The sequence below is a fragment of the Melospiza georgiana genome, chromosome 12 (assembly GCF_028018845.1).
Source record: "Melospiza georgiana isolate bMelGeo1 chromosome 12, bMelGeo1.pri, whole genome shotgun sequence".
In the NCBI taxonomy this organism is placed as follows: domain Eukaryota; kingdom Metazoa; phylum Chordata; class Aves; order Passeriformes; family Passerellidae; genus Melospiza; species Melospiza georgiana.
The window spans coordinates 10,259,581-10,281,437 of NC_080441.1; the positions used below are offsets into that span (position 1 = coordinate 10,259,581).

A 21,857-nucleotide genomic window follows, 5' to 3' on the forward strand; every position below is an offset into this window, starting at 1 on the left:
TGAGACTGCTGTTTACAGACTGAAAAATTTCCCTTCTGAAAATATGCCTCATTCCCACTGACAAATTGTATCTAAACTTGCTTGGATATCCCATCCAAAAGACTAAATTGATAAAGGCAGTGAAATAGTTTTCCCTCCACTTCCTTCAGTACTAATGTATACAAGATGAAAGGAAAGTATGGAGTCCATAACAGCACGAAATTTCATATGATAGAAACAACAACAAAATCTATGCAGTGCATGTTGGAATTTGGAGAACATATTTAGCTTAACAAAGCTGTAGTAGTGAAAAGTTTCAGGTGTTCTGAAACTTGCTGACTGCATCTGTTGAGAGTCCCAGCTCTTACAGTGCCCAAACCCTCTGCCCTGGAGGCAGGACAAACATCCTACAGAAACTTTCTCTCCTTTTTAGTCTATTCATGCAAAATTTCACTTTGCAGCCTGTCTAATGTGAACTGGAGAAAGGGGAATAGTAACAGAGGGAGGAGAAGGAGAAGGTTGCCTTCATGTAATTATTTTCTCTCAAGATCCTTGCAGGAACAGAAATAATTGCTGAGTTTCATGACATTCAGGAACTCCTCCAAGTAACAGTTTGTCCCTGGCCTCACAGCAATGCTTTGAGAGGCACAGGTGGAGGCTGAGCCAACTCCCCTGTAAGCTCATCTCCTGATGCCACTGCCCCAAATCTCATACACAGCTCCAACCAAACACCAGACTGAGCCACTGTTACCCTGTGAAATCCCATGGGATGTTCACACCAGGATGGAAAGGCTGCAGAGTTACTCAAATATGGTCTCTACATTTCTTGTTTCTGACCAAGACTTTCCAACACCCAATCCAAAACTGAAACCTGTTTTACAGAGGGTGAAATTCCAGTTAAAATATGTAAATAGGAAATTTCTGTCTAAAATGGCCTCAGCCGTGATATGTGAGATGTGATGCAAGAAGCAGTTACAGCTCTTTACTAATTAAATTAGATAACAATTTTCCAGTTTGTGTGGTACAGTCAGAAAATGACTTATTACCTCTGAGTAGCTAACTAGGCTTGAACTAGACAATTCATTTGAAAAAAAAAAAAGCTTTAGCAAGAATATTTGTTTGATAATTTTGACCTTCATGAAAGTACGTATATATATTAACAGGCACAGATTGTCTTGTGTACAAGAAATGCACATACAATATAATACATACAAAAATCCTATACATACAAAATGTATATACAATACATTCAATGTATTGTATATAACATATGGATGACATATTTCACTTCCATCTCACAAGAATTAGAGAGACTGAACTCCTTTAAATCATGTTGCCCTTGTATAGAGAATGAGCCAATTGAAACTGGGATACTGATGTGACCTGTTCTTGCGGCAGGTCATATCAAAACACATTTTTTGGAAAGAGTTCCTCCAGACCTTTCATTATGAGCACTCATATGACATTGATTCAAGAGCAGAAAAGATACCAGAGGACAGCAAAGCCAGGTACAAGATGATCAGCCTGGAAATATGGACTCTGAAATTTTCTGAACCAGAGGTTGTACCCAAATTTTCTCCAGGAGTGTACTGGGAGAGTTGTTCTGTAGACTGGAGGATGTCAGTGATGGGTAAAGGATGTGAGCAGTGGAACGAACGTGGCCCTGAGCACAGGCTCAAACTGGGTCCTCCACCACTATGAAAAATGTGCCTTGTGAAAGAGTTCCTGTGAAAATATTCTGCACTCCATGCATGTACAGACTTATTACTGATGTTCTTGGGACTCCAAAGACTGTGTCCCTTAGATTTGACAATGTGTATAAGAAAAATAAGGTTTAACTAGGAATGCATCTGTTTCTGACAAGAGAATGATGGATAGAGGCCCTTTATTCTCACTGACAGAAATATCTTTGTTGATGAGCCTTGAGTTTTGCAGAAGAGAAGGAGTGGTGAGTACCTAGCTTTATATATGTGAGGTGAAATATTGCATTTTAGACTGGAATGTATAATTTCATAGATTATGAGTTTTGTCTAATGACTGACTGCAAAACTGATATTTCAGGGTTTAGCACTTCAATGATTTATGGTCTTGTCAGCAAAGTTTTAATACGTTCTATGTGTGCAGATGTTTCTGCAGTTGTGACATGCTGTAAAAAATCACAATGGTCAATTGCCCTCCAGTGATTTTCATGACAAGTCTGTGGCAGAACAGTCAAGGGATTGTGTAGTGGAGCTGCTATGACTAGAAGGGATAGTTTAGTCATTAATTTGTGATTTCTTATTGTTACCAATGCTCACAGCCCCCTGTGCTTCCAAAGGTGTCAAGAAAAGAAAGATTAATTGAAACAAAAAAGACAGAAAATTCAACTGAAAGCATTGCAACAATAACACCTTTTGTATGTACAGACCTGACTTCCTGATATCCAATTTTGGGCTAAATTTGCTCCAGTAGCTGAATAGAAACAAACTTAGAAACAAATCCCCCTCACAACTCTTCAAAATAATTTTCTCCTAAAATTATTGAAAAAAATTGACTCCTCAAAATTGACTCGTCAAAAAATCCCAAGGAGTATGTGGTTGGAGTAAGTGGATTTTGTTATGAAGTATGGCACTTACAGTAAGGTGTTGCCCTCCAGCTGGTTTGGGGTCCAGCAGGTTGTGGAAGAACCAGCATCTACAGCAGTGCTGCTTAATACATAACTGTATTATATGAATATCTGTATAATCTTTTGACACACATTTCTCTAAGACCTGAATAAATTTAAACTTCAAAGCACCCTCTATTCTCAGAAGCAGCACTCACTAGATCCCAAGACTCCTGACAGCTAAAGATCTGGTCCTTAGTTTTGTTTGTTTTAATGTTTATTTTTATCCTTCTGTTCCATTCATATAATTTTCAAAGCTGTGTTCACTACCTATAATTTTGATTTGCTGAGAGTACTTTTGTCTCATCCTAGGCATGTGAAAGAACAGGGAACAGTGATACTACATTGTTGTGTGGCAGATCCGGAGTGATAGAGTCAGCTTGGTAGCTTCTTGGAAATTTACATCATTTATTCTGCCTTCCTTCCTTCAAACAGCTTCTCAGTCACTGGTTTCATGTTTTGTTTGACAGACTTATTTTCAGTCTAACGGAGGTCATTGAATTGCAAAGGAAGCCAATGAGTAGGAGCACGACAGCACTCCCACACAGACAGCTCTTCCAGCTGGGTGCCACACAGAGCCCTCACACAACTCCACCAGACTTCTTGAGCAGCAGTGATGTATCAGAACAATACATTGCTTAAAAAAACCCCTCTTTTTTCGTAAATGTGTAAGTAAGAATATAAGAAAACAAAACTAAATTGTAAAAGTTGAGATTTATTCTTAGGGAATGCTTGGCAAACGAAGTCAATGCACAACTAAAATTGGCGTGTCTGCTACAGGGTGTTGTTAGGGAGCTCCTAAGAAGCAAACAAAATAAACCAAGAATTGAGCAGTTTTTCCCCTGACTGATTTATCCAGTGGAGTAATATTAAAAGAACATTCACACACATACACACACACAAAGGAGAGAAAGAAAAAAAGACAGAAAAAGAGCTGAGTTTCATCATGATCCTATTATATACCTCTTCTTCCACAGCATGGAACCATCAGCAAGCCTGACTGCAGCATTGCTGTAGATACCCTGTCCCTTAAAGCCCCCCACATTCCTCTGTGGACCCTGCATGCCCCTCCACAAAGCTCAGACAGGCTGAGGGTCACATGAGAAACCAGCTGTTTATTTCAAAATTGTGAAATTCAATGGCTGTGGGATATTTAAGCCTGGATATCTCTGGCCCTTCCAGTTTTATCATGAGCTGCCTACATTACCAGTGGCTTGCTCTACTACTACAGCTACTACTACTAATCAGCCTGGCTTAAGAAATAGTTTTAGGAACTTGTTATTTAAGAACTTTTCTAGAGAGAAGCAAAACCACAAAGTAACTAACTTCTCTGATGTTTACTCTCCTAAACAATCAACATCTGACTTCATAATTTATCTTTTATAATAAGAAAATCAACAAATTTAGCTTAAATTTAGCTGTGAAAAATAGACAAGCCTTAAAAAAATTACTATGAGTAGGCAAACACATGGCAACAGATTTTAGCTCAACTAGAATATGAACAAACTCCCATATGGTTGCATGAGCAATCATGACCAAAACAAGACTATATATCTTGTAAAAGGAATAACAAACAACTATGTTTTGACAAAAAAATCCTTCACTGCTTTATTTGCATGGAAAAAATAACTGTTTTTCTGAAAGTTTAACTACAGGAATTTCTGGATTACTAAACACAAAATGTCCTTTACCAAGCTGATTCCAGAAGTAACAGATGCTCATAAACAGCATATATTCTTCTTTCTGTAGAAAAATGTCATTAAAACTGCATAGCAAAAAATATATTTATGTATTTCAGTCTGTGCAGATACAAAAAAATATTCCGAAGTCAGAATTCAGAGCAAATAAACTGGGCAGTAGGTGAAAAAGGGCATAAATCAGCACACATCCAGCCATTCCCACAGAAAAAGCGTATGCAATATTCCCATGGAGTGCAGACAGTGAGTGATATATGCAGCCTTTACTTACAGGGCAACTTTCTGGGTCCTCTGCAGTAGCACTGCAGGGCTGGGAAGTTCAGAGCTCCAGAGCAATAAACTCAGAGCAGAATATCTGCTTCCCTGCCAAAGGTCTCATTTTCTGCACAGCCCTAGAGACAGTATCTTCATATCTGGTAGACAAAAAGGGGATAGGATGACTCGCTGGCCATTAGGAAAAGTTCTTTAACCTAGGAGCTCTTTCCAGATTTCAGTACAACTGCATTCATGCTCTAACATTAGGCTTATTGCACTGCAAATTACAGGAAAAAGATAATTTTTTTCCCTTTTGAAATGAATGTTAACTATTCTTATTTAGACATTACAGCAAATAAACACCACTATAATACTAAATAAACAAAAGTGCATTTACATTCTATGATTCTGTGTGATATTCTGACCTCATTAAAAGAATTCTCTGGAATTTTGATATATTTTCCCGACAAACTTCTCCACCATTTGCCAGGTGGCATGTCTGACATCAAAATCTCTTTCCAAACAATCTGCTGTTGCTAATGCAGTAGAAATTCAAATAATTTGTTCTACAGAAACAGGTTGAATCAACATGCAGACAAAGTGCAACCCCTATATTTGTTCAATATTAATTGCACTTCTGTCTAGTTCAGCACAGGACATCTGTCTCAAAGCCATCAAGAAGATGTCAGTTGTAAGGAATAACATAATGCTGGCTAAAGATGTGTTTAAACCAACAGCCTGAGCCACTGTGTCAATCTCTTACCTCTCACAAACATCGCATATAATCCATCTCCCTTTATAGCATAAGGTGAGTTCACAGAACGACCAAAAAATGCTAAATTGATTAAAAAGTATTTCACAATATGTTCAAACATTCATTGAGATGTTAACAAGAGCTACCTCCACACTTTTAATATACTGTGGCATTCTTATACTGCAGGAGACACTGTAGAAAATTTCTGAAGTAAATGGAAAATAATCTTCTTAAATTGCGCTGGAATTTGCTAAATATTTGTGAATTCAATATGAGGAACTTCATTCCCTCACTGAATAATGGTAACAACTAGCCAATATCTGGATGCTAATGTTACCAAATTTCAAAGGACTTTGAGGACTTTGCAGGAGATAAATATCAGTATCCCCAGCCACGGCACAAACAAGTCCCTTGAGACCTGGTGCAATGTTTTGTCCATTACCTTCCATGGATACCACTGACGAATAACTGGATAAGAGACAGCAGAACTCTCCTTCCAAGGAGACAGACAGTGTGGGTTGTGCCCTGGAAACCAGGCTTTGATCAAGCCAGAGGTCCCTTGGTGCCCGTGCTGTTGCCCTGCAGAGCTCTGCGGGAGCTGCTGAGGCTGAGCAGCGCCTGCACAGGCAATTCCAGCCCTCCCAATGGACCTGAGACTGCCACAGCATGGCTGTGCCAGGGGAAGAACCAAAATACTCTCAGATTTTCCCCAAACTCACTCTTCATCCTACAATCTCTGTTTAAAGTGTTGGCAATGGTTATTAAGGTCAACAAATTATCCACACTGAGAATTCGTGCAAACCATGAAGGGCATGACAAAAAGCAGCTTCAGAATCTCCACAGAAACCCCTCCTTTAATCTGTGTGGCCAGTACCTTTTGTACTGGCTACACAGATTAAAGTTGAAAACAGGAAGCTTACATGCAATAGCTTTTTAATTTGTAACTAACTGCTCACTATCAAGTTATGCTTTCCTCTCCTACCCTTTTTTAAATACTATTAAGGTCATTTACAAAACTGATTTTAATTATATAGAGAATACCACGGAAGACTTGCAAGATACATATATTTTTTTCTTTACACCTGCCACAAACTGCTGTATATTAAATGTGATTTAGACAAATTGGGCTGTTTGCCAGTAATGAGCTGAAAAGAACATCTGGACACATGTAACACATGCAAATTCACCTCTAGCAAATCAGTCTGGTGCTGGTGAATCTTAGTTTGTTTCTAACTATTTTTTGATTTGTGGCCAATCACTCTTGACCTCTAAAAAGGGCTAAAACCTTTCTAGACTTGTAACTTTTTAGACATACACTACTTGTTTACTCTGTAATATCAGATTTGATGCAGGCTTTCACTATAGAAAAAATGCATAGATAGTTCCAGCAGTTTCATGAAGACCTTCTATAGACAGAGATATTCATGATATAAACATCTACGAGATGTTTGTAAATCAGTAGAGATATATAATTTTAGAAACTTTTTAAATAGAAGACTTAATATTCTGGAGTTCTTTGTTCCCTTTGGAAGTCACAATGGGTCTGACAAAGTGGCCAGATTTATCCTCACAATGGCTGTCCTGAGGTCAGTGGTGTCAGTCTGAAGTTTGCATTGAAGTATGAAGTTGCTTCAGGCTAATTCCATTGGGATTTCACATTAGAGAAATAACAGAGACTTCGATCAAGCTTCCAGCTTCTTATTATTGCCTTTAAGAGACACTATTTGTGGGATACCCACACAGAGCACTATGCTTAAAAGGATTGAGGACAGTTCTCCAGATCATTTCATTTTCTTTAAAAAAAAAAAGTTTATAGTTGCCAAAGACTTGACACACCTGACTTCTGCTCTGAGTGATGCCCTCCTGGAATGCCATTCATTTCAACACTTCTTAAAGCAGAAACTAAAAATAATTTAAATATCAACATGGATATGCATTTTGCTGTGCTTACACAATCATCCAGGCTAAGGAATGAATGTGAAGTTTTATTGCTTTAAATGGGAGATGATTCTATAAGTCTGGGGAATTCTACAGCCTGGTAAGACAAGACGACCTAAAACAATGTAAAATATCTTAAATGTGTCCATGGTTCTCCATTATAGATTTATTCTGCAAGAAACTGTTCCTGACATACTTCATGTTACCTTGAAATTCCAACAACTCACCAGACAGTGGTATCTACCAGTGTTCACTATTTTAACTTTAAAGACACTTTCTAATTAGTGAGAACTGAGGCATGTGCCTTGCACATGCCAATACAGCTAACACAGACCACGAGGAGGTGATCATTTCCTAGTAGGATTTTCAACGTGACTGCAAATTTTCCAGGTCAAACCTTGAAAAATTGCTTCCCTTTTAAACCAGAACAAAAATAAGTTTGCCCTTCTGGTTATTGTTCTGCAAAACAGCAGGGCAAAGCAGCAAATTTGTAACATGCTAAAAATTGAGAGCAATTGTTATACTAGTAGTATTTCCCTCATGATAGTAATAGTGAGAGTGGAAAATTGACACTGTAAGTCACAGAAACAATTACTGTCTGATGCTGGAAAAGTTCAAATCTGTTCTTATGTTCCTTATCTTAGGGCTAAACAGTCAAATAAAACCAGAATTTTTTTTTAGAGCACGACAATTGAGGAAACCAAAATAGTTCGGCTAGTTTATGTGTCTTTGAAAATGTAAATTTTCTGCCTTACATAGTATAAGTAACTAGACAGATGAAATGAGAGGTTAGCAAAAGAAACAAGCTTTGGAAAGCTTCTCACAGCATGCAATAGGCTGCAAAAGTGTATTCTTGATATCAGTAATGTGTATCAGTTGGAGGTAATTTTTTCCCCTGTTCATTTTCTCTCTACTTCTCAAGAGAATATTTCAGAGATTACTGTATAATTATAATCAACAGTTATTTTATGAGGCCGACAAGACCTCCCTGAACTAAATGACTTTTCCCTTTTAGTCACAAGACTTTCTATAGCACTAGTAATTTCTTTAAGTGGTCAATCATACAAATTCAAAAAATGAATAGCAATCTTTATTAATACTGGGTTCAGCTGCTTTATCCAGTGATGAATATATCTTACACTATACATTTTTTATGTGCAGTCACTTCTATTTTTGTTAATTTTTCTATTTCAAGTGAAAACTTTGATAGTAAGAGATTTTGACTAGGACTGTAGCTGTATCTAAAAAAATATGTATTTATAAAGCATTGGTGTCTTTTGTTGCTTCTGTGATCATTTTATCTTCCTTTTCATTATTTTCCTTATAATTTGAAGGCTGACATGCAATTCACTGCTACAGAATGGCCAAGTGGAAGGAATATTTTCAAAGTCATTTATACTTAGAACAAATCAGAGTAGTTAAAAGAAGCACTAACAAGGGAGGACTCCACTCACAGCCTGAATTTCCTTTTACAATAGTTCACATTTTTCTCCTTTGAACCTCTGACAGAATATAATAAGGAAAGACTAAAGTAGAGAAACGAAACTTTGAGTATTGCAAAGACAGATGTCATTTATAATGGTAATCACAAGTGTATATTAAATCCTATGGAACATACCTGGTTTTTTACATGATTTACAAGTTCCACAGATTGTGATTAGGCTTCATAAACCTCACAAGAATTTAGTAATTCCCAACAGGAAACACATCAAAACTATGATATTTTTATTTCCACTCAGGGGAAGAATCTCTGCTCTAAATATGAGATAAAATATACCAAACAGTCATAGGAAAAATGAGACCAGAAAAGTAGGTGATGGGTTTAGAATAGCAGGAGCAAAGCACTGACAAGTTTTTTTGGAACAGCACAGAAGAGACAGTTTGGGGCTGAAGCAGAAAAACATCTTGGCTGGGCAGAGGTTTGCAGACAAAGCCAGCATGGAGGCAAGCATGGGGCTGGGCAGAAAAAAGCTGACATCCTTGTAGCTGATTAACAGAGGGGATAGAAAGGAAGATAAAGTTTTAAATCTGATGAGGAAGATCCAGAAAAAAAGGACACAGGATGTTGAGGAGCGATAGAGTCAGAACCAGGGGCTGGGATGATGAAGGAGCTCTGCAACAGAGTCATGGGTAAGCTGCAATTCCCTCATGGTTAAACAAGAATGGTGCAGCTGAAAGAGGGAAAATCACACGCCATTCCTGAATATGGTATTTGCAGCAGCAGGTGTTCTGCTGTTGAGTAGAAGGTGAATGGAGAAACAAAAAGTTCTCTGGGCAGTTCTAGAGCAGAATTACATCTGGGCAAGCGAAGAAAAAGCTGTACCCCAGCTCTCAGAGCAACCCAGGACTAAAATTCAGTTCTTCCTCATGCTGCCCCTGTCTTTGTGGGAGCTCTGAGGCAAGGCCAATTTCCCAGCTGCACAGCTCTTGCTTGATGCCATCTTATTGCAAAGGTCCCATACCTTTTTGGTGATTTCTCATGGGTATCTCCTCACAGCACTGAATCCATCTTCTCCACAGCACAGCCAGCAAACTCCAACTCTCTCCTCACCCAGCTAACCCACTCTTTTATAGCACTCATCTTCTTATTGGACAAAGCTGTGGCCTGTTAAGGGCAGGCCTGTTGCTAATCTTTGGTGATTAGTGCAGCTGCAGCTCCTCAGGTGTGAGACTGCCTTCTGCACTATTCTCTTACATTCTATCCCTCGACACTTGCTGCCTTTTTTTCCTTTGCTTTAAATAAATCCATACAGGCAAGCTGTACAGTTGCAGTCACCTCATGAGGGGACAGCTTCTTCAATTTAATATTCTTAAGAATCCCTAAATCCAACACCCAAAACTTAATGAACATAGATGCAAAAAAAAAAATAAAATTAAAAGGTTTGGAAAAGGCAGTTAGAGGAAGTCACCAGGAGAAGTCAATGAGCTAGGTAAGAGCAGGGTGTTACAGCCCTTTCTCTGTACAAGCACAGCAGAGCTGCTGAGATTTGCTCGTAAGGTGAGCATTCCTTCCAAGCTTCTACCATTATCTCTAATTAAGAAACATTTATTTTTACATTAAAAGATTCCCATGGTCACATTATTCACCTTCTTTACTTTGTTCTGTACACAAAAATGCTGTTGGACTGGAAACATCATTTACATAAATAAAAAAACAGCACCCCACAAGGTGTGTGTTAAAGTGAGATAACACATGCCCTACTGGCCTTAAAATGATCCATAAAAGGACTATCTTACAATACCACACTCTTGGAAATGTCCTATTGTGATAATGAAATGGCTCCAAAGTTCATTTTGTTATAGAAAAGCTGTGTTCACCCACATACTATGAATATTTTTACACAATTTCAAGCAAATCCAACCAAACACAACCTTCCTGTCATTGAGGTATAGCAGAGAAATACACACTAAATTATTTAATACATTAATTCTGTAATGTAATCATATGTGATAGTTATCAGATGCATTCTTTATCTATGTGTTTATCAGCGTCACAAGATTGTAGAAGGAGGTTCATTGCTCTGTAAGTCTCCAGTAAATTCTGGGCAGGAGACTGCCATTCCTTCTGTTAATGACACTGATAATACTGTGGAAGGGAGAAAGTAAAACAGAATTTATTTAAAGGTCCATTCCTTCCCCCAGATTTTATATTTCTGCCATTATTACTGATTTTTTTTCTACTGGAAAATTACCAACATTAGACACACTAAATATTCTTATCATGTGTAGTGCTCTGTAATTAATACTTACAGACAACCAAAATATATTTGCTGCCTGGACAGTCGTAACTGAGACACTTGGAAAGCAATGAATTGCTGCAAGACAGGAAGAAGTGATGACATTTATGATCCTGCAGATTTTCAGCCACAATCAGAGCACACATCAAGGGCACTTGTCCCCACAGCAAGGCTGGAGCCTGTCCTTGAGGGCTTCACTCCTCCCATTTCTGCCTGCAGAAGGGCACTATTTAAACACAAAGCAGAATCAAAAGGCCTATCATATAATTCACCTTTTCCATCCTTTGGCTGGTGGCTAAAAGAGAGACCAAGTCTCCAGTCCCATTCTGTCACTGTTGCCACACATTACTTCCCAAGTCTTTTTTTCAGCTCCACAATGAACTAGGAAAAAAATTTTTTTTTTAAGTTTTGTAAAATGTTCTGCTCTCAATGAAATGGTAGAAATGAAAGTGATTAAATTATTCTACCTATGGAGTAAAAATTTTGAAACTACTTTAAACACCCTAAAAAGGCCATCTACAGCTTCATCCTTCAAAAAGCAGAAAGACTGATAAGAAAACCAGAAAACTAGGTCAAAGAATATTTCCAAGCCTATTTCAGTGTAATATTGGAAATTGAAGTAAGAAATAGTGAATAATGGCCAGGAATTTTCTTTCTGAAATTATGTTTTATCTCCTCACTCTCTTTGTATATGACATAGATAGTCATCAGGGATAATGTTAGTTCTTTATTTTAACTGTGAGTATTAAGATAATGGAAGAAATTGGCTAGTCAGTTATGAAATATTATAGCAATAAAAGTCTTTGGTGGAAGATGAATCTTCTTCAAAATAGTATGAGGGTGTCAATAAATGAAGAGTAATGTGAAGATCACTTATATTTATTGAGACTACAGCATTTATCAAAGTCATCAACATTTAATTTGAGTTAATATACGTGCTAGCTTTTTATTTCTTCTCTACTAGTTTTTTCATAGGATAAAGGGCTAAAGTTACTGGCTTTAAACTTTTTTTGGCTTTTATATTAACTATTTTTGGCTTTTATCTTCTATCTTTTAATAAATGTGCATTTGGATTACACCTGTAGCATTCCTTTGGTGGGACAGTTGGGCTGCTCTTTAAATGCATTAGTACTTCCCACAGTGGACCTGCATGTTAACAAAGCCCCACTGCTGTCTTAGAGGCATTCTAAGTAAAAATCTAGGAATTCTGGTACCTGAAGCCAGTAAAACCACTTTTCCTGCATATGTTTATAAACCATTGCTTTATGTTTATGAAAGAATTAGATGATGACCATATTAGAGAAATTATTCCACTCGTGATTGGAACATAATGGATCCAAGCATGAATCTGAAGGCTGTTTGAGCTTGGAAATAAATCTAAATATCTTGGCTATCCCAAGCACTGATATGTCAGGACCTGTGACAGAAAGGAGAGGAGAGCAGCAGGACCTGAAACCATCTCACACACGAGGCCCCCTTTTCTTCCAGGGAAAGATGGACCTATTAGAAAAATAGGAACTCACACGCTTGCAATGTTTGGCATTTCTCTTTGAACCCCATGCTGAGCTGCCACTGTGGGTTCCAGCTGTATCCAGAGGGCAGCAGACACCTGCTCACCCTCTTTTCCTTGGGGCTCTCAGGAGCCAGGCATGCAAGGGCAGCGGCAGCAGCCCTGGGCCCTCTCTCTGCATTCCCCGTGGCTGATGTGATGTGGTGTGACAAGGACACATCCAGCTCTGCCAGGGGCAGGGGATGGAGGCAACGAGGCCCACCCAGGAAATTTGGGAAGAACACATTCTGGCTGTGACAGCTATCCTCTTTCCTAGTGCTCCCTTGGCAACTACTGACCTGGGAAAAATTATTTGTGAGAAGGACTTACAGAAAGATGAGTCAATGACTGTGTTTTACAGGAATCCACAGCCCTACTGGGACGTTTATGTTATTGATTTTTCCCATTGATAGATTCCTCTTCCGAATGTAAAAGAGCAATCCTGCATTAATGTATGAATGCAGATTTCATGAGACTCCCTAACCAGCTGCTCATGAAATAGTAATGCCATTCTTGAGTAAGGGAAATGGTGAATCTAGTGGTTGTTTTAACTGCTGTCTAATGCCTCAACAAAAGGTATCTGCACGAGACAACATAAGACAATTTTTTACTGCAGTTCATATTTCAAGTCTGAATTTGCAGTAGTTCAAGCATAATTCCTAAAAAATCCTCAGATGCACTGTAAGTTGTAAATTCCTCCTACACTGTAAACAGGATGTGTTGTTTACAGCTTTAGATCCACTAAATATTTGTGGATTTGCTTCCTCAGCTAGAGCAGGAACTTACTGGTGATAACTCCCTGCCTTGTTCAATAACTTCCAGTAATTATCATGAAGAAAATGCAATAAATTTATGTAATAGACTGCCCCTTTGCTATAATATACAATGAGAAGCAATCAATGCTCCTTACAATGAGGAGAAGAAATACAACTGTGTTTTATTTTATAGCTTTAGAAATGCAGCTTTGGAAACCACCAGAGGGAGTAGAGGGAAACTCCAGTGGTCAAATTCCAGCCCTGTGAAAGGCAGCCCAGGGCTGGCATTTTACAAAGCAGCAACAGAGCAGTGCACTGAGTACTTTTTAGGAGACTATTTTACTTGCTCACCCATCCAGCAAATGCAGCATCCCCAGGAACTGATGCTCTTATTTCACATGCTTAGAAAGAGAGAAGAAACATGAATCTTGTAAATGACCCTCAAACTTAGCCTGTGGCAAAATAATTGTGAAAAAGGCAATGCAGAGAGAGGATAGCAAAATATCTACTTCTGCTGCTAATAACAATTTTGGAAAACAAGATAGCTGTATTTAATAATTGTGAGTTTAATATATAGTTTTACTGCAACCTAAATCAAAGGGCATTTCTGAGACCATCCTTGTTATGCTTTAAGTATAATTACACGCTATATATATTGGAAAGTAAATGTAAGCCTTTTCCTGGTGATTTGTTATACATTTCTTTTTTGCCTCTGGCTTGGTGAAGGCCAGACCTCTGAAGAGTTTCAAGTATAATGCACAGTGAATATAAAACAGTCCATTAATTGGGATAATAGGTCCTGGCATGTAATTGCATTGCTAAGGTACCATGGATAGCTGCTGAGTGAAATGGTATTTATTCAAGGTTGTTAGTCATCCGTGGATAACTCTATTTGTCCACTGATGCTTAAATAAATGCATCATCCATCAGTAAGAATACTTATGAAAAAATTTATTGCAAAAATCATTATCATGTCTCAAATTATAAAAGGAAACAATATACAAAAATTGCTGAGCAGTGGTACAATAAAGCCATGCCATGATATGTTTTTCTTGTTTTTCTGCCAGTGGACAGTAATATGTGGTTGAAAAATCAAGGCTAAATGGCAAGTTTACATGCTGACAATATTTACCCTTGCTGCTGAATATAATAACTGTCTTTAAAAAAATCTAATAATTCATTGTTAAAGTGCTATAGAAGTTATCTAATCTAAATAGGAGAATAGATTCAATAATGAATGCAGCACCAACTGCAAAAAAATATAATAATAACAGTGTGTTTAAGCTACACATTGAGATATGGCAGCAGCTTTTGTTCTCAACATTGTTTTTCTGATACTCTGCAATGATCAGTAATCCCTGAGAAAACAGTGAAGAACAGATTACAGACACAATAGTAAGACACAAGAATTTCTTGGTTTTGGACGGTCTTAAATAAAGCTTAAATAAGACAGAAAAGACCTACAAAGAATTCCCATTGTTAGTGGCAACAGCTCAGCTGAAAACACCTTTGTATCTCATGTGGATAAAGAAATTCTTAGGGATCTGGTTTTCAGATAGAGTGCAGCCACATCCTCTTTTATCTTCAGCTACATATGCAAACACTCATTATTATGACAATCCTACCCTCAAGATCTTATCTCATCATACATTCCTGCTGAATAGAACTGAAATAATACATAACATACAAGGGATACAGGTATGCAGACAACGTTTGAAAGAAAATACATACATTAATTGGCATAATGGTGCCTGCAGCTGCAGCAAACGTAATTTGTATTTGTAGTTTCTTAGTAATTTTCAGCACAGTTTGACTGGGGTGCTTTGCATGTTGGGTTTACAAACTTTTTCAAAGGGTCACACCCAGGCTTTTGGATAGATATAAAGTCAAAACAACCTCCTTTGAGTTCAAAAGTTCTTTGCCATTCCCAGCAATAAATCACAGGTCAGCTTTGACCAGGTTTAATTTCCACACCTCCCCACCTGCATGGGAGGCTGGACCAGCATCTCAGCAAAGCCATGCTGTTTTTCAAGTGTCAAAATTTGTCAAAGCCACCCATCTCATGGGATACAAAGGCTGGCAAATGGAATACATGGATGAGAAAGACACCCACTTTGGAACAGCCTACACTTTATCAACACAAGAAACCGTGGTCACAGAGCAGTAACTCCTCCCTTCCTAAGGCACATCAAACTTCACAGGAGACGGGGAAAATTCCACCCAACTCACAGAAGGGGTTATTAGTTACATCTAAATATAAAGCTGATCAGTGAAGCCGAATCCTGCAAACGCACATGCATGCTATTAACTTCAGATGTACGGGGCGTTGCAGCAAGCTCAGCGAGGTAACTCATGCGTTAAATTAACCACATCTATATTACAGGGATTAGGAGCAGCAGCAATATCTCTTCCTTGGGATTCACTTCTGAGGACTCCTGGAAGGTGCCAAAGATTCGGTGTCAAGTTTTGAAATGTCAAATAACATAATATGATTGAAGAATAAGTAGGAAAAAACCCTCCAGTCCTGCCTCGAAGACTATTGTCAAAGCAGGATTTACAGTTTTTCCTCTAAGTTCAATGCTATTAGCAGGGGCTCTCACTCTCTCTGCATATCACTTTATTTCCACCTCTCTAGACCATATATTTCCAGATTTATCAACTTCACTGAATGTACTCCTTTTATTCCTTGATGATTCTGTGTTTACAAGTTAATGAGCAAAATAGGGAAATTCAGCCTAATGGTTATTCTTTTTGAACTGGTTTATAAAAAAAATCAATTTTGTATTAGAAGTGCATTTGGATGCATTAGCCTGTATTGCTGCCACACAATGAAGTAAGCAGTTAACGCTGCATCTGTCAATAGCATGCATTGAACATTTTTTCCTGATTATTACCTCATTCAATATCAAGTTCAACTACACTTAGCTTGTGTAATACACCAACCCAGGAGCATCACTTAACACTTAAATCTATTGCATTTAATTTTTCACCCCCTTGTCTGTCCATTTAATTTATCAGAAATGATCCTGTAAAGCAATTGCAACCATCTGCCATTTAAAGCATCTTTTTACTTTAGTACCACCTGAAATATTTATTACCTTACATGTTTTAAACTGAATCAATAATTAAATTATTGAAGAGAAATGGTTGCAACAAAGAAAGAAAAGAATTCTAGTCTTCAACAATCCACCAATATGCACTCCCCATTCCCTGCTACTCTGGTTACTTATCAGTATTAAAAACCTTGAGCATCCAATCCCTATTCAGATAGCCTGTACAACAATCTGTTGCATAAAATCTTGGTAAAAAGAAAGAGCTTTCTTTTGACATAGAGAAATATTAAATCTGCCATTTTCTCTTCTGCCAGTCACTTATAAGATGGTAATCTTGTTTGTTTAACATGACTCACCTTTCAGAAATCCTCGCTTACTCATGTCCTTTAAGTTATAATTTTCTATGTATGTCCTTTTGGCAACCATGAATTAGAATTCTCTACCAACAGACTGAAAATATTTTGCTTAACAGGACTCTAATTTTCAACCTTTCATGTATGCTGTCATTTTAAAAACAGTGACTAAATTCACAGCTTTCAGTCTCCTGAATACTTTTTTATTAAATATGCATTAAAATAATAATGGCATCAACAATTTATTTTCACAGTCACATATTAAGATATGCATAGCACCTTCTTGTACTTCAAGTAATTTTTGCTTGCCCTAACACTTGCTTACTAGCACTTCTTCAAATATTTGATATAATATTTTCTATATTAACAAGGTTTTAAAAAATCTTAAAATACCCTCAGAGCCCTCCCTGCAACTTTCCCCCTATGACATAAGAAAGCAGGGTAAAGACTACCATTATTAAGACAAGTATAATTATTAAAATTTGGGTCAGTCTCTATAACATGACATGTTCCTTGCAGATGCTGCACCAGGCTAGAAGAACCCTGGCTGTGCCTCCTGCCTGGAAATAAGGAGGAGAACTGAGAACACCTGTAGCAGGTGTTCTTCAGTATCAGAGTACTCTTCCAGCATCTTAAAATGCTGCTGAAGGACTCTGACACCTCCAGTTTGCATTCATTCATGCCAGGTTTTAAGCACTTTATCAAATGCTGGCAATTCCTTCCCTGTGTTTAACCCTTGGTTTTATTTACAAAGATGAATCATGTGCTTCTGTCTTCATTTTACCAGGCTAAATAAGTAGGTCCTATTACATAACACACTTTAATTTCTTCTCATATGATAGATTCACTGTTCGCTCAATCATCATAATTGCACCTCTTTCCATCTGTTCTCATTTAAGTTCATTTTTCTTGAACAAGGATGACCAGATTGTACCTACCTCTCAAAATAAGATTAATGCCTTCAGTGATTCTCATTCTTCATTATTTCTTCAGAAGATCTTAATGCATATTACTTTTTTTTAAACGTGTGTTGCCTAGATTACAGAATAACCTGAGTAATTCACCATAAATAACTAAACTCTCCCAATATTTAATATCAAGCCCTACTTCTAAAATTTTTTACTTGGATTTTTAATTTAACACAAGATGCTTTGGATATAATCATATATCGGTGTTATACTTGGCACCAGGTAACACCTGAATTTCAAATCTTACGTGTTACACATTTTACACTGTTCAACAAAAGTTATTTCAGATTGTTTCATCGTCCCCATCAAACATCCTCAGCTGGAAGGGACCCACAAGCCTCATTGAGTCTCCTCTTAAAACCATGAAGCTTGAAATCTACCATGAAAGACATGGAAAAAATGGCCTTCATAGCTGAATTTGGGATTATTCTCTCTCTCTGTCCCCTCCATTCTCATTAATTTTCTCCACTTCTGCCCCAATATCCTCAAGCTGAACTCTCAGAAAACTAAAATCAAAGCAATAAGTCTCTGTTACTGCTCCTGCACTCAGAGAGATTTCATCAAGACAGACACCAAGGCAAAGGTAGTTAAATATGCTTTTTTCTCTCCCTTATTATGAATTTTTTCAAACTAATTAGTAACTCTACCCATACAATCAATGTGGTAGTGAGAACCTCTCATTAGAAAATTGTTGGTATTTAAAACATACATTGGAGAAAGAAAAATACATGTTAAAATCTTTATTCCCATTGTTAAATGAGCAACTTATTTACTACAAATTTTTAGGAAAAAGTTATTGAAAAGCCAAGCCCAGATGTAAGGCCCTAAAATAGTGAAATTATAAAGGAAAATCATAATTATGAGAGCCAACTCTATTTTAGAGAGGGGGCAAAGATCTGTTCTAAGCACCACTGAATACATTATGTTTTTTAAGGAATCTTCAGAAGTGAATCCACATAATAAAAAACATAATTAAATTCCCTATAGAATATAACACCCACATAAAAATTAAAATCGCAGCACTTTTAATTATTTGCCATTTACATTTATAGTAAGAAAATCTGATATCAGGCCCTATTGTGTGGAAGTGTAGCTCATTATGGTCCTCTCCCTCTGAAGAATTTCCTATTTAGCCTAAGACTGGGCAAGAAAAAATGAAAATGGGTGTTAAAAATGTGGCTGTTAAAAACCACAAGTACACTGGCCTATCATACCACTAAGGTACTAACTTGGCCATTTCTGGATTGGAATAGTATAAAGCAATTAATATTACTTTTTCTCCCTATTTTTACTGCAATAAAGAACATACTGATCACACATTACTAAACCTGTAATATTGTTTCATGTTAGAAGGAAAATTTATTACAAAATAATAAAGAGTGTCTAATCAAAAATGTCTCTCAGAAAACACTCATAGCATCTGCTCAGCAAATCCTGCCTGCAGCTCTCCTGGCTCTTCTGTAATTTACATAAACACAAAACACATAAAACTCTTCCAAGAAAGGTCCTTGAGCAATGGACATCAGTAATCACAACAGTAGAAAGAGCTAAAGTAAAAGCCAGTGATACTTTCAATCAGGAGGAGAATTCTCATTAATTTATATATAATTTTCACACTTACTGTTCTACAACAGCTACCAGAAAAATAAAAAGTGATTTTACACTATCAAAAGGTGAAGCCTGAGAAGGAAAAAAACAGATGAAACCTTTTTCTCCAGCATTTCATTAATAAATGTAGTCCTTGAATTTGAATACACAACATTGCCCCATCTCCTGATTTTCACATGTGCTAATTTTGACAGTTTTCCATATCCACAAGTAGCTCAGTATCTCTAGGGTCCCCATGAGACATTAAAATTCAGCTACAGAATGCCATAAAAACTAATCATACACCTCTTAAAGATGTTATTGCCTTTCCTACCTCTACCCTGGCCCAACTTTCACAATACAGCTCTTTAAGTATAACGTGAAAAATTAAACTTAGAATTTCATAGTGTAAAGTGGAAGTCTAGCAATTAATAAAGGAAACTACCAGACACACTATAAGTACCTATTTCTGAATGCAGAAACCATACCTTTGTGAGGCTTCCCAAACTAAAATTCATTTTGGTCACAGGGAATCAGGACCAGATTCTCCTCCTTCTGCTTCTACATGGAGCCAGCAACAGAGATCTGGTATGCAGAACATGGAGCTGCTTCTCCTACAATGAATACAGATAAATGTAAAGGAACCTCAGCTGACTTTGCTCAGGCACTTCTCCTCACTTAATGATGATGTGCAGTAATTCAGCACAGCTGAACTCTCCAGGAAGTCTTGAAGCTCTGCCACAGAACGCTTCCCCTAACACAAAATAATATTGGTGAGTTTGGGATTGACTTCTATCATGCTGTAATATTTTTTTCCTATGAGTTTGTTGGATGCATAAGCTGTAATGGACTTAGATAGTTTGGGTAGACGTGGAATACTAAGAGGCAGGATCTCTCATTTCAAACAAAATTTACTCTATTTGACAAGACAGCAAAATAATTTCACTGAAAAAAATCCTAGTGAATGCAACTATTTTAGTTTAATAAATCCATCACACATCAATAGAATTAGCATACACACATCATCTTGTATAAAAATCACTATCTAAGTGATGTAATGTGTGACACATTACAGACTTCTAAACACATTTTTTGAGTTGAACATCAGTGTGGTTGAGTGGCAGTTTACAGTTTTAGATTTGTCTGTACATGCATGAACTATGAGCACAGAACTCTGCGCGCACAGAGTAACATCTCTGCAGTGGATATAAACTGCCTGTGGCCATTAATGTTAGCTCAGGCTTTTTCTTGGCTGATGAGGAGAATATGAGAAGGCAGAACTGACCCAGACTATGCCCACTGACAGCCAACAGCTCCAAGAGGAGTGTTTTGGCTAGAAGGTAAAATGTACCCCCACCTAATCCAACCCAAGATTGGCCAAGTGCCCACGCAGTCACTCTGTCACTCCCTTTCCACTGGGACAGGGGAGAGACTAAGATAGAGAATGACCAGCAGGATGACATAAGGCAGCTTTACTACAGCAAAAAGAAAGAAACAAGTGGAGATCTGTGTGCAAGAGCTGAAGAGGAAGAAGCTCAGTCTGTACTTCCCATCAGCAGCGATGTCTGGACACTTCCCAGGCAGTAGGAATCAGCATGGGTAATGGTTCCTATGCAAGGCCAACGCTGGAAACTCACTGAAATGAAACTCATTGACACCCCCCTTCCTCCTGTCTCCCTTAGCTTGGGTATCTGAGCTGCCATCACACGGTGTGGAATTGTCCTTTGGCTAATTTGGGACAGCTGGCCTGGCCGTGTCCCCTCCCGGGACCTTGCCCGCTGCATCCCCTTTGCTGGGGGAAGGAATGTCCCAGGGCAGGGCTGCTCAGCAGCACCAAAACACTGCTGTGGCACCTGCACCCATCCAGCTGCCCCTGCACAGCACTGTGAGGGCTCTGACCTCTGCCTCAGCCAGTCCCAACACACCTGACCTCAGCAGAAATCCCTCAGGATCACAGTACCAGAATCCCAGGTTCAAAGGGACCTCAAGGAGCATCTGTTCCATCCTTTATTGGCAACAACATAGCCTAGGCAAGGTGGCCCAGCACTCCATACAGCTAAATCACAAAAGTGTCCAATAGCAGGGAAAGGCAAGAAAAGAGAAGAAATGAAAAGTAATATATAAGATAACAGAGAGAACTGGTCCCTCAGATTTATTATTGGACTTTGGCAGGGGTTGGGGCTTGGTGTGTAATTAACACTGATTTCTAGGCTTTGATGCTGCCTGCAAAGATGCCTATTTTCTCAGGATACATAATTATAATAGCATTAAAAAATAATAAAGAGCGTACTCTAGCCTGCTTTAAACATCAGGAGAAAGCCTAGTTTATACTAGGAGCCTGTAAAGAAATTAGTGTTAAGCTTATTTTTAGTAGCAATATTAGCAATCTTTGGAAAGTTTTTCCTCTGATTTTAACAGTTTATAAGCATTAAACTTCATAAGCATTCTAGAAATCAAAACCAAAGTTTATTTAATTAAACTCTACACATAAGGAAATTTCCATCAGCTGTTGCCAACATGAATTTAGATTGGCAGCAGAATAAATGCAGTATTTCAGATGCTGGCAGTCAGTTCTTTGTACACATGAG

The 21,857-nt window shown here is 37.9% G+C and overlaps 1 protein-coding gene across 5 annotated transcripts in view; it reads right to left on the bottom strand.

Moving 5' to 3' along the window:
- TENM1 (teneurin transmembrane protein 1) overlaps window positions 1-21,857 on the bottom strand; it is a 769,900-nt gene that overhangs the window by 330,997 nt on the left and 417,046 nt on the right. The window contains exon 1 of one of the 5 annotated variants that reach the window (XM_058032975.1): window positions 19,758-19,822. The exons of the other annotated variants lie outside the window; for them this stretch is intronic. The gene's annotated coding sequence lies outside the window, so the exon portion shown is untranslated. Of the gene's footprint in view, window positions 1-19,757; window positions 19,823-21,857 lie in introns of those variants that run through there. 5 annotated transcript variants of the gene reach the window in all.